The 12500-nt window shown below is 43.0% G+C and overlaps 1 protein-coding gene across 4 annotated transcripts in view; it reads left to right on the top strand.

The window, feature by feature from the left end:
- Window positions 1–12500, top strand: part of zmiz1a (zinc finger, MIZ-type containing 1a) — a 121180-nt gene that overhangs the window by 41409 nt on the left and 67271 nt on the right. For 2 of the 4 annotated variants that reach the window (XM_060872506.1, XM_060872505.1), the window contains one exon: window positions 5797–5871. The exons of the other annotated variants lie outside the window; for them this stretch is intronic. The gene's annotated coding sequence lies outside the window, so the exon portion shown is untranslated. The remainder of the gene's footprint in view (window positions 1–5796; window positions 5872–12500) is intronic. 4 annotated transcript variants of the gene reach the window in all.

Here is a 12500-nt window from a genome sequence, read left to right as displayed (position 1 = left end):
CTAATGAACAAGCCAGATGTGATTGTTTAACAGTTTCCTGACGTCCGAGTTGAACGCCAGGTTAGCGTTAGCATCGTGACTACACTACACGTCTGACGAAGCCAACGTTAAACACCAGACGTGTCTTGGCTTATCAGCTGCTGTTCTTTCAAAAGAGGAACACATTTCTTCCCAAACGTTATTACGTGTTTGTTTCTAAACAATATCTTGCCTTTCTCTGTTTTCCGCTGCACCACTTTCACTTTTAGTGAGCCTCCTGTACAGATCTTTGAACTATCAGGTTTCAAGCCACTTCTGAGGTCATCATCTCGAAAATCACCTTTCCACAGGGAATTAGAGCTGTTTTAATCCCTTCCCAAGCAGTCTGCTAGCAGGTACTGGGCACCAGCTTGAGGAATGCTGCAGTCGGAGCTGGAATCTCGCTCATTTTTGCTGAGTTACACTCGATCTCACCCCATTGACCGTGGGGGAGGCGCCTGCTGAGGCCCGACTCTGTGAACCTTCAGACAATTAGATGGCAATAAACAGGATTTGGCTCTGCAGATAAACTGGGCCTGGTAATTGTTAGGTGTGTGTAGTGTGAGGTGTGGAGGGAGGCCCGATACGCTTGTGTGCGCTTCTCTGCCCAGTGTCACACATGTGAACGTGGCGGTCAGTCCCCTGCCTGTGTGCATGTCTGTGGTTGTCTGCTCCATTTGGCCCAGTGCTACAGCTTGGCCCAGTGCTGCCGGTTGGTAGTGTTGGCCGCTTGCCTGTCTTTCTGGAGACTCAATGAAAGGGCCATTGTGAACTTGTGGACTAGCGTGGCATTTTGCAGCTGCCAAGCTAAGTAATTAAAAATTCCCACGTATATGTTATTCGATGCCGAAAATCCTAGAAGTGCGAGAGTTGCACATCGCAGGCGATATATATCAGGGGTCGAGTTAGTAGATAATATAATATCATTTGTTATAAATCAGCTCTAAAAGACGTTCTGGAGCTTTATTTTAACACCGACTTCCCATCCGGTCTTATTGCATGCAGCGTATTTTTATAATGAGTAATATCATCTTCTGAAGGGAAGCAAGCCACTGAGCACTAGAGAGAGAGAGAGAAGAGATTTGCCCTCCCTGGGGGCACGTAGAAACAGATCACGAGTGCGTCGTCATGCGCTTTTGTCACACAGCACTTGACTGAAATTCAAATATAACGGCAGGACGAAGGTTGATACTTTTACGCCGCTGATAGCTTTCATTCCTCTTTCCTTTCATGACCATTGCGGCTTTGCTTCTCGTATTCAGCCGCGTGTATTAAAGCGCCTGCTGAAAGGCCGTCTTTCTCTCCCGACGTCCTACATCACACTCTTACGATCAGCATTTTAACAGCGTGTGAAGTTTAATAAAAGCTTATTCCACACACAAAAGATCCTGTGAGTTAATTAGTGTTGAATGACTGCAGAACGGTCATCTCATGCTGAGATTTTGAAGCAAAAAACTAAACAAAAAAACAAACAAAAACAATTGACATGATGCAAAAAGGAAACTAAAAATAGAGCAGGAAGCCGTCCCTCGAGCGAGACGAAACCTAAATGAATCATTCAGACGTGCTCGCTGCTTGTTTCACTGGCCGCTCCGCTTAATGGCATCCATTGGAGATTACTCTTGATGTAAGATGATCGCAGCATAAGCAACACTCTGCAGAGAGTCTTTCCTCTTTGTCTTTATTCCATGTGGCTGGGAGATAAAACCGAGAAGAAAAAAAAAAAAAAAACAGGCCAAATTTTTCACCTCTAGTAGCTCCTAAAAAAAACAACTCACAAATCAGAGCCTGCTATTTTTTTTTTTTTAATTACTTATTTATTTATTTTTATTGTGTCATTTTTGTTGTTGCACACAGCTCTGTGATCATGTTTTGCAAGCTGAGCTCTTAGCATCAGTATTATTAGGTCTGGGGGGAGGAAAAAAAAGGAAAACGCGTATGCCCTTCCTCATTCCACTTTCCTCTGGGGTTATTTATAAAATGCAGTCAGAGCGTTAAACCTAGCTCGCACTCAGACTAATTTAGTGTCATGAGAGAATGGCACGGCGAGCTTGGCTATGATCTGAGGAATATTAATGTTGCGCTGACAGATCAGGAACACTGCGTTAAACACTCCAGCTTGAGCAGCAGAGCTAAAAACTGATTTATTTACTCAAAGTGACACATCATGTTTGAGCGCATTCGAATTCTGTAAATAGAACGTGTACAACGTGAGCGGTGCTGGTCAGCGGAAGTGTGAAACACCTCAGCTCGGATGTGTGTGTGTGTGTGTGTGTGTGTGTGTGTGTGTGTGTGTGTGTGTGTGTGTTGTACCAGTTCACCCCTTTTGGCTGCACCTGCACTAATTGTATGTGTGCAGCTGTGATGAGAGTGCAGTGCTCCAGCTGGGAGTGCTTGTTGAGCTGCACACAAGCCTGGCGAGCTAAACACCCCAGTAAGTCCCTCCTTGACTCAGCTAATGAGTGTGGAGCACAGACAATACAGGCCAATCCAACAACCCATCTGAGCACCGGCACAGTCCAAGAACCGGGGGGACGTCCGCCTTAGATGTCTTTCCGTTTGTGTTCAGTCGGAGCGAAAGTGCAGATAATCAAGCCTCAGCAACGTGGGCACCTTTTTCTTTCCTCCTTCCTCCCTTCTCCTCTTTTCATCATCTCTACTCAACACACTCCTATCTTCCCGCCCTGCATTTTGCACTGCCGAAGGTGAGAAGGAGAGAGCCGCTCTCTTATCTGCGTTAGAACTCTGTCTTTATAACAAGCTAAAGACTGCGCCATTAGAAAGCTGTTTAAATTGTCTAACTGAACCAATTAAAGCAGTCGTGTGAAAGCACTCATGAAATCTGGAGCAGGAGCAGTCTACTGGGGATAACTAGGAATCTTTTGCCTAAACCGTATTTCCACTAAGTCCTTAGGTTAAGTAAATCCTGTAGACACTCTCCAGGGGATGTGGAGAAAATCTGTCGAGGTTCTCCGCTGTCATATTTTTCACCCACCGAGTCTCAACGCATGACTGAACAAGCGGCTAAGATTTATTTATTAAGCCCGATTTAACTCATCACGGATATATGAAAGGGTTACGTTTGTCAGGTAGATTTCTGTAATTACGATGTGTATAATAATGCGTACAGTAAGTGCCTTTATTCATACACATGAGTGACTCATGAAGAAACGAGTAAGAAATACAGTCGCCGTAAACAAAGCTTTGATCCTCGGCGCAGGAGCCTATTAGAATATCAGCAGTTTCATTTATCCGAAAGCTGACTTGAAATATTTATCTGTAATTCCAGTCGGGTGGGAATGAAGAGAGCAACACGACACATTAAGGACACGAACACCTCCGCTGACAAAACAATGCTCTTAAGATTGGATTTAAGTTGGTTTCACAGCACAGTGTAGAGACTGCAGCACGTGCACCGGGGCAACAGTAACATACAGTGCTCAGATCTCAAATCCTATACAGTACCACAGGCAGCCAAATGAGTCTTAACTGTCTCCTGTCATAAAAATAGAAATGGAGTAAAGATAGAATAAGGATTATGTTATGCTAGTTGTTGTTTTTGTTGTTGATGTCGTCGTCCTTACTATATGCTGTTGATTCCTATTGACTGTTTTGATTTTTGCAAAGGTTTTATGTCGGATGCCCTTCATGACGCAACCCTCTCATTGAGCCTCGCACTCTATCTATCTATCTATCTATCTATCTATCTATCTATCTATCTATCTATCTATCTATCTATCTATCTATCTGTCTCTGTCTGTCTGTCTGTCTGTCTGTCTATCTATCTATCTTTCTCTTTTTCTATCTATCTATCTATCTATCTATCTATCTATCTATCTATCTATCTATCTATCTATCTATCTATCTATCTATCTTTCTCTTTTTCTATCTATCTATCTATCTATCTATCTATCTATCTATCTATCTATCTATCTATCTATCTATCTATCTCTCTCTCTCTCTCTCTCTCTCTCTCTATCTATCTATCTATCTATCTATCTATCTATCTATCTATCTATCTATCTATCTCTCTCTCTCTCTCTCTCTCTCTCTCTATCTATCTATCTATCTATCTATCTATCTATCTATCTATCAGTTGTTGGTCAGCACTCAGTCCTTTCACGTTGTACCATGTGATGGTGTCCCCACACGTCTGCTGTCAGTGAGAATGTGTCTCCAGCCCATGTTTACTACAGTGTACTGATTACATGAGTTAATAAACTAATGATCTGTAGGACGTCGGCTGGAAGCTCGTCAGTGACACATTACATGTACAGTATGGTTTTAGAGGGAAATTGTAGGGACAGAAACATGGCTGTAACTCACTGTTAATATTTCTGCTTTCGTATTCATTTAGGAGGCTCTTAGCACCCGAATGTGACTAAAAATCCTGATACTGAATAGAAGTTATTTTTGCTCAGGATTTAGGCTAAATAGCTTCTGTGCCATTCAGGCAGCAATTGAAAATGCAAACAAGTTGCCATTCATGAATGTCAGATGTTTGCCTCACAGTTCCAGAGTTGGGGGTTCGGGTCCCGCTCCGTGTGTGTGTGTGTGTGTGTGTCTGTGTGTGTGCATGTTCTCCCTCTGCTTCAGGGGTTTCCTCCTCCAGTCCCTACAAATGCCATGGATGTGTTGTCATGTAAATTATGTAAATTATGTGTGAGTGTGTGTGTGTGTGTGTGTGTGTGTGTGTGTGTGCGCCCCGTCCGTTGTGTCCCCTACCTCAAGTCCCACAGGATAGACTCCAGGTTCCTTGTGATGCTGTGTAGTATAATATAGTAGTAAAATGGAAGCATCTTATTATTATTCATTTAAAAAAATTGCCAAAGGGTCAAACAGTCAGGAGTCTGACACTCTCACGTCTAAGCCTCCTCTTTAATAATCATGCAGCCATATTGGCCGAGTCGCTCATCTGGAAACTTGATGTTTCGATGCTTCGGCTCCTGCTGCAGATTATTTTTGCTGAGTTGCTCGGGGACGCTCTGTTATCTCACTCATCATCAATATAGAAGGCTGAACTGTTACACGTCGTCATAAAGAAGCACTGAGCTGATGATGTTATTGAGTTAATATTGCTATAAAATGCTGGATCAGTCACACACACACACACATTATATATATATATATATATATATATATATATATATATATATATATGTAAAGACGTCAAGCGATTTTTTTTTCTCTCTTGTTACCGAAACTTAACAAACGTGCACCGAGTTTGTAATTTAATGAGTGGCATGTTGTAAGCTGTAAGATGGATGTAACTACCTGAATTTTTCATGTCGTCCTATGGGATTTGTGGGAAATTTGTTGTTCTATTTGTGCTGGTATATGTTTTTAATGATAGAAACCCGTTTTGTGTATTAATCCCCCTGCTTGTTATCTGGAGACGGCCGACGCGAAGCCGACAAACCAGACACTCGTTTTTTTTTTTTTTTTTATCAGGCGAACCGATGTATTATTGAGAAGCAGATGAAAACATTCCATAACACATGTCTGTCAGATCGATTTTTCTAATCTTTTCGTCACTAGTTTGGAAGCCAGTGCATGTCGTGACTTATACATGAAGCTGAATTAGCGGCTCGTGCGTTTTCTCTTGTCGTTCACCCTGGTAAATTTTGTGCCGTATTTGTGTAGTTGTGGTCTTCTGCTTGCTTTAATCAGGTCCACACGGCGTTGGAAATCCGTACGGAGTTGGTGCACGGTTAAATGATTAGAGCGGTGTTGCTTTGCTGAGGTGTTTACACCCTGTGCTTTGTTTCTCCATTCCAGATCAGCTGGATGATTGATGAGGATATAAGAGTGGATTTGCTAAACACTAAACAAAGAAACCTACCGCGTCCTCTGGTAAGGTTCTTGATTGATGATCCTTCACTGCTCATTTCTCCTAATGACTCTCACTCCAATCACAGATTTACAGTCATGTGTGCTTCGCGCATGGCGTGATTGCTTTCTGAAACTTCCCTACTTGTGTAATTGCTGGTTAAAATCAAGGACGGCTCGGATCGTGTTGTGTAAGGTAATATTTCCCGAGCGCTGGCAAATGACAAATTCATTTAGTGTTTTTGAGTAACAGCAGAACACACTGTACAACATGAGTCATAATTAGCAGCAGGGACTCTCAAATCCTGCTGCCTCTTTGTTGCGCTTCCTCGCAAAGCTAGTGTCAGTTTTTCCCGACATCATTATTAATGACAGGTGGAATTATTGAGATAAAGAGATTTCTTTGGAAAACGCCAATGTTGCATCAATGTCTAAATGGTTTTTAACCAGTCTGGAGCGTCTTTAGGAATACAGTCCCCTCCCGTGCCGTACCCTGGCGTATGAGTCGAGGCTGTACTGCCTGTACGTGGCGTCTGCATTGCATTATACTGATGAGCGTGTGACAGGACGGCCTGGTTTCTAGGAGAGAGAAGAGACCGGTAAATTATGGATACAACCTGTGATTTGTGCCAGAGAAAAGAAAGAGAGAAGCTGGGAAGAACCTCAAGTCATGCATATCAGATTATCTTCCCCCTCCCAGCCCTCTCTCTCTCTCTCTCTTTCTCTCTCTCTCTCTCTCTCTCTCTCTCTCTCTCTCTCTCTCACTTTACCAAATTTCTCTTATCATCCTCAGCGAGCAAACTCGCACACAATCTGGGCTGTGTGTCTCCAGTCACATGAGAAACAGAGGTGCTGACGAGCTGGAATGCCTGGCTTGGTATTTCCTGATGTTTCATAAGCACACACAAACACACACACACACACACACACACACACACACACACACACAAACACACACACACACACACATACACATGCACACAGCGCATTAGTTCATTTACAGACAGCGGCTGTAGCGACAAAACGAACAAAATAAGCAGGCTTCCATTCACTTGCTCTCGGATTAGGGTTTGCAGTTGAGTGAACTGTATTTAATCAGCAGGTATAATTCACAATGCCGTTACCGCCCGACACTCTGAGTGTACACTTTACAGTATGATCCTCTCGACTCTGCATACTCAGGGTGTAAATTGCTGATCCTCTCAAACATACAGAAGATCCCTCTCGGCCTGTAATTCTACGCGACTCGTGTCTGCGAGTACGCAAATCCGTGTCCCGCCGTACTTCCTCTACTCCAGCATAGTTTTTTTCTTCTTCCCCCAACTAAAAATGACGAACCTTTCCCCTCGCTCGTACCCACTGCAACGGGTGATTGCTAAAGATTATAAACCAATTAGCCAGGTAATTATACATAGCCGACTCCTCGCAAGAGAAGAAATGATTTTGGGATAAAGCATGATTAAATTTATCCATGCTTTGTTAAGTGCTACATTCATTTCTGTAAGTCTGAGTGCAGATGCAGTGTGCAGTCGTGAAAGGTTTGAGATACTAATTAGAGCTTCTTTAGTCCTAATGAAATGGAAGCACTTGCATGCTGTGATATATCTGTTATCAGTAAAGAATTGTTGTAGTCTAACAATGTGCTCTGCTTAATGCTCATATCCACAAGCAGGGGAATTTCCAGTAGGCAGAGGGAGAGAAATGGGTTACACAAGGAGCAGGTCAGTGGTGTTTGTACCTCACTGTGTGTGTATATGTGTGTGTGTGTGTGTGTGGGTGTGTGTGTGTCTGTCTATGAATAATGGAGCCATTCTTCAGCTGTCTGGGAGCTGCTGCTGTTGTACAGTGCTGGTGTGTTTGGTGGGCTTGCTCTAGGGTCTCCTTAAATAGCTTTAACCCTCAGCCGTAGGAAGCCGAGCTACGACAGAGAGCTCCAGTCTAAACCTGAAAACACCACTAGGACACATTCACACCTGAAATAAATCCGTTTTTCAGATCGATCCGGTTTTTATATATACATATATATACTGGTGTGTATACTAAGGCTTTGCAATACATTCTTCCTACATTTTAGTTCTTTAAATGTAAAGAACCTAATCTCGTGGGCGGGAAGTTTGCGCACTGTCGGTGTCGTCGTTTCTTAACGATTTAAGTAGGTCGTTGATTTTGGATCGTGATCAGGAACACACACAAACAAAAGAATCTGAAGAATTGAAATCATTGTAATTATATCCCAAGCCATGTTGATGATTTAGGATTTGCTTTGTCGACAAACTGGGTTAAATCCAGGAAGAGGAAACGTGGGTGTAAAGTCATCGAGGTCACCTACGAGTGGCATCACTGGAGGAAACGATCTATGAAAATAAATACGATGTCATTCACAAAGCATGTTAAACTGTAATCCTCTCCTGGTTCCACTGGTTTAGGCAACGTTTCTGGTTTTCATTCCAAACACCATGAAATAATACTTGCTTAAAGACCTGTGACAAAACCTCTCTGATTACTCAGTTGATGGCTTTCTCCATTTTATAACGTAGCGACTCTCAGTGTTCAGCACATGAGCCTCAGCTTTGGCCATGTGCTCGATGGTCAGATGGATAATAAATAAAGTGTAGGACTTCTCCAGGTTCACTGCTGCCCCTGAGCTCCAGCCACATCCCGGCTTGTATACTTTTAACCGTGCAGACAAATAGCTCTCGGGTCTACCATTCAGAGACACTGGAGGATGTAGAGCAGAGACAAATAGCATTAGTGGGAAAAACAGATCTGAGTATGAGGCAGTCACTGGATCTGTTAGAGCACCGACATGCATGTTACCATGGAGCAATCTGATCCGGTCCATCTCTTTTGGGACGAATCCTAACAGTTCCTCCCGTGTTAGAGGTTTCTACTCTCTCCTGGTAGCTGTGGTTGACCTACACATCACTAGAGCACCAAAGCTCAAGGTACGTCTCTAATCACGCGCTATTCTAGTCCATGTTGTAGTCATGTGCGTGTTCAGGCTGAATATCAACAAGAAGTGCACTTAAAGATGAAAAAATGCAAGTGTGGAATGTTGGAAATTTAATACACTTAACGCTTGTATTTTTGCTTACGTAGTGAAAAAGGGGGCGGGGCTACCAGGCGCCGCCACCGGACGAGTACAATTTTCAAGATGGCCGACGACACTTTAGCCCAGACATTACAAATGTATTTTAAATGAGCTCAAGTGCGTGTTTCTTTTTCAGCATATTGAAAATTTCACATATTTTGCTAAAGCTGCTGTAGCGCCGTCGCATTACGTGCGTCATCAGAGGTCATTTGGCTTATACTTACTGTTAGAAAAAAAAGGTTCCCTTTGAAGCGATATTGCGCTGACTAGACACCAGACCAGACGCTAGAGTGCAAAGTGCGTAGTGTAAGTGCATAGTACATCATTTTAGACGCAGCATCAGTCTCTTGCTAACTCTACACCATCGTTGCTGAAACGGCCGTGCGGCGCATTTTGCAGACGCACGACGCGCAGCTGCTGTAAATATTCGTGACTTCACAGCAGGCCGAGACACGATCCCGTCTGCCTGTGCCAAAGCTTTAACATGTAGGCACAGGCTGCTCCGAATCAAATCACAAAGCATTAGGTCGCTTTGTTAGAGCCACTTTTTTAATGTAGGCAGGAACGAGGTAGACGAGGTACCAAGCCTTGGATACCAAACACAAATAATCTGTAGAGATCGACTTCATAAACCTAAAAGGTTTTATCATCATGCGAGTATTTCCTAATCATCTCATCGAGCCGTGACGCTGCATTTTCTCTCCCTGCTCTTCTGCACCAGCTCTAGTGCACATTTTTAGTCAGAGTAATTGCACCAGATGTCTTTTAGGCAATACCCAGTGGGACTGTGCAAGTATGTTGTTTTTATTTATTGTTTATTTATATTATTTACTATTCTGCGTTTATAAAGTTACTTATGCAGTCTCTGAATTGTGGTGTGCAGTTTCTATTATTATCTTTATATCGATCCTGAAAGATCCTTCATGTTTTTAGTAACCTGTCATTTATTACGCTGCAGTTAAAAAGCTCGCAGCTTATAGACGTGCTTCAGGAGCAAAGTAACATCGCTACGCTTCTCAATCCAGTTATTCTTCTGAATTCTCTGTTAATATTATGATTGTTGGTAAAGCTTTCAGGTCATCTTATGAACCTATGCTGTTTATTTCAGCTGTCACAAATTGCATTATTTAAACGACAAGCCGGTAGTTCGTGTTAATGGGCTACGTTAACATTAATTATTTCTTCTGCTCTATAATACCATGATAGATTTACGTGATCTCTCACTGGTCTCAAAACGATCAGCTTGTTTCTTTAAAAAAATAAAAGTAAACGGAGGCAAACAGGACAAAATGTAGCTGGGATTTGAGACTCGGTGCAGCTGTAAAAGAGAGCCAGATGTGCACAGGAGAACTTGCAGCGTTCACATACAGGACTACGGGAGATACACAGTGGGAGCACGATTGCCTTCCTGTCAATGGTTAACTCTGAGAAAGCTTTCACTGTTACATTAGACATGTTTTATAAGGAGCTCAAGGTTGAAGGTCACATCAGCGGTGGAACAGCACCAGCACAGTTCTGTGTAAAGAGACGAAAACGATGAATTCAGCTCTAATAAACTTGTATTGGGTACAAATGTGGAATTGGGAATTATTTCCTAGATTTAAAAATCTAAGTGTAAATGGAAAGGATGTAACTAATAACCTTTAATACAGCTGTTTCCAGGGATTTATTAGGTCAGAAGGCTTAGAATGTAAAGCCTTTAAACTGTCACGCTTTGTTTTTAAAGATCCAACCAATCCAATATATATATGTGTGTGTGTGTGTATATATATATTTATATACACACACAACATCTAACATCCGCCTTGACTGAATGATTTCCAGATTGGAAATAAAGGCATTTCTTTATAAAGCAGCATGACAACTGTATTATGTCACCGTCATCATTATCACTGTTGCTGTGATTTATATTTCCGTCACATTTTAGCACTCATAATTTCTTTTACGTGATCGTTTGCCACTTCCAGAGGAAGACACTTATTGCCCTGTATTATATAAGGAGCACGGAAATAAATGATGTTGATATAAGTATTACGTGTGTGTGTGTGTGTGTGTGTGTGTGTGTGTTTTAGGTGTACTCCGAGCATGCTCTTATTAGCAGCCCCGTGTGTCACAGCAGTGTGAGCGGTTGTAGTGTTGTAGGACCCGTGTGGGCTCGGGTTCTCACTCGATTACACACTTAATCAAATCGTCTGCTTGTTTATACACTCTGCACTCCCACGGAGGAAAAAAAAAAACAACAACAACAAAAAAAAACCATCCCCTTTGTTCATCGAGGCCATGCTGTCGGAGACTCGACCTCTCATTCAGCTTCCTCTCTCACACTGCTCGCTGAAACACTCTGTCTGTGCTGGATGCTGGGAGGATTTTCATGCTTTGAAAGCAGTGAATTATTCATCTGCAAACCCTTGCTCGGTGAAGTGCACGGTAATCACTTTAGGTGGCAGGGGAGCTGTCTTACGTTTGCTGCTTTTAGAGTGTTATTGGAGTTTGCGTTCTTTTAAATCAGTGGCAGAGTTTAGAGATACTGCATTACACTGCTTCACTCTCCGTGAGTCTGGAGTTGTTTGATGAGACAGACGAGTGCACGTGCTCACGTAGGTGCTTCAGAGAAATCCTAATGCCTCCGTTATCTTTTAGAGGAATGATCCTGCGAATATAATGGCTGCACGAAGGCCAAACTACTGCTAATGTATGTACCGTGCCGATAAGCGGTCCTCAGAGAGCACGTATTGACTTCAGCAATAATGTTTGTTTCATCTCTCTAAACAGAGAAGAGAAAAAAAAAAAAAAAACAAAAGCCACCACAGCTTATCACATATATTCTATTGCTTCAAGAGCCACCTGATGCAGAAACTACAGAAACAGGCATACGAGCAGTTTTTTTTTTTTTTTTTTCAAACAAAAACAATCGGTTTTCCTGTCAGAAGTGCCGAGCTCATCAGAAATGTCGGTGAAACCAAACCCGACTCATTGTCTCCTGCCCGAGTCACAGTGTGTTTACGCCGTGGCACTGTCTGACTGCCGCAGGAACAGATATGACATCATTTTAGCAGAGCTGTGGGCTGCACACGAGGCACGGAGAGGGAACAATTGACCAGGGGCGACGCAGGAAGAGCTGACTGACCTGATTGCTCAGCTGGCCAAGCAACTGGGAAGGAAGGCCCAAGGCGGGGTTGTGCATGAGGAGAGGGGTGTGATGGTAGATAATAGCCCCTCCCTTTGTGCTGTCATGCTTTCCCGGTTCCAGGATGCCATCATGTTCGCCCTGCCTGCCACTGCTCTGCCTCCTGAATGCGTCTTTAAGCCAAAGCAAATCTGTACATGAAAAATGAGCTACGATCTCCGCCACTGTATCAGCTTCCACATACGGGCTTACAGGCTTATGGACCCTCCTGATCGGCAAGTTCGTCTTGAAAGAGGCCATCACCGCGGCTTTTACATTACATTCAGTCATAATACACAGAGCCAGAGGCAGGCACGCTTTGCTCACTGAGATGCATAGGGGTTTTTTTGGCAGCTGCGTATTCAGCAAGCATATGCTGCGATCTGGTTGTCATTG

Source organism: Tachysurus vachellii, chromosome 6 (genome assembly GCF_030014155.1).
Source record: "Tachysurus vachellii isolate PV-2020 chromosome 6, HZAU_Pvac_v1, whole genome shotgun sequence".
Taxonomy (NCBI): domain Eukaryota; kingdom Metazoa; phylum Chordata; class Actinopteri; order Siluriformes; family Bagridae; genus Tachysurus; species Tachysurus vachellii.
Note: the sequence above shows the minus strand (reverse complement) of the source record. Positions and strands in the feature narration are given on the sequence as shown.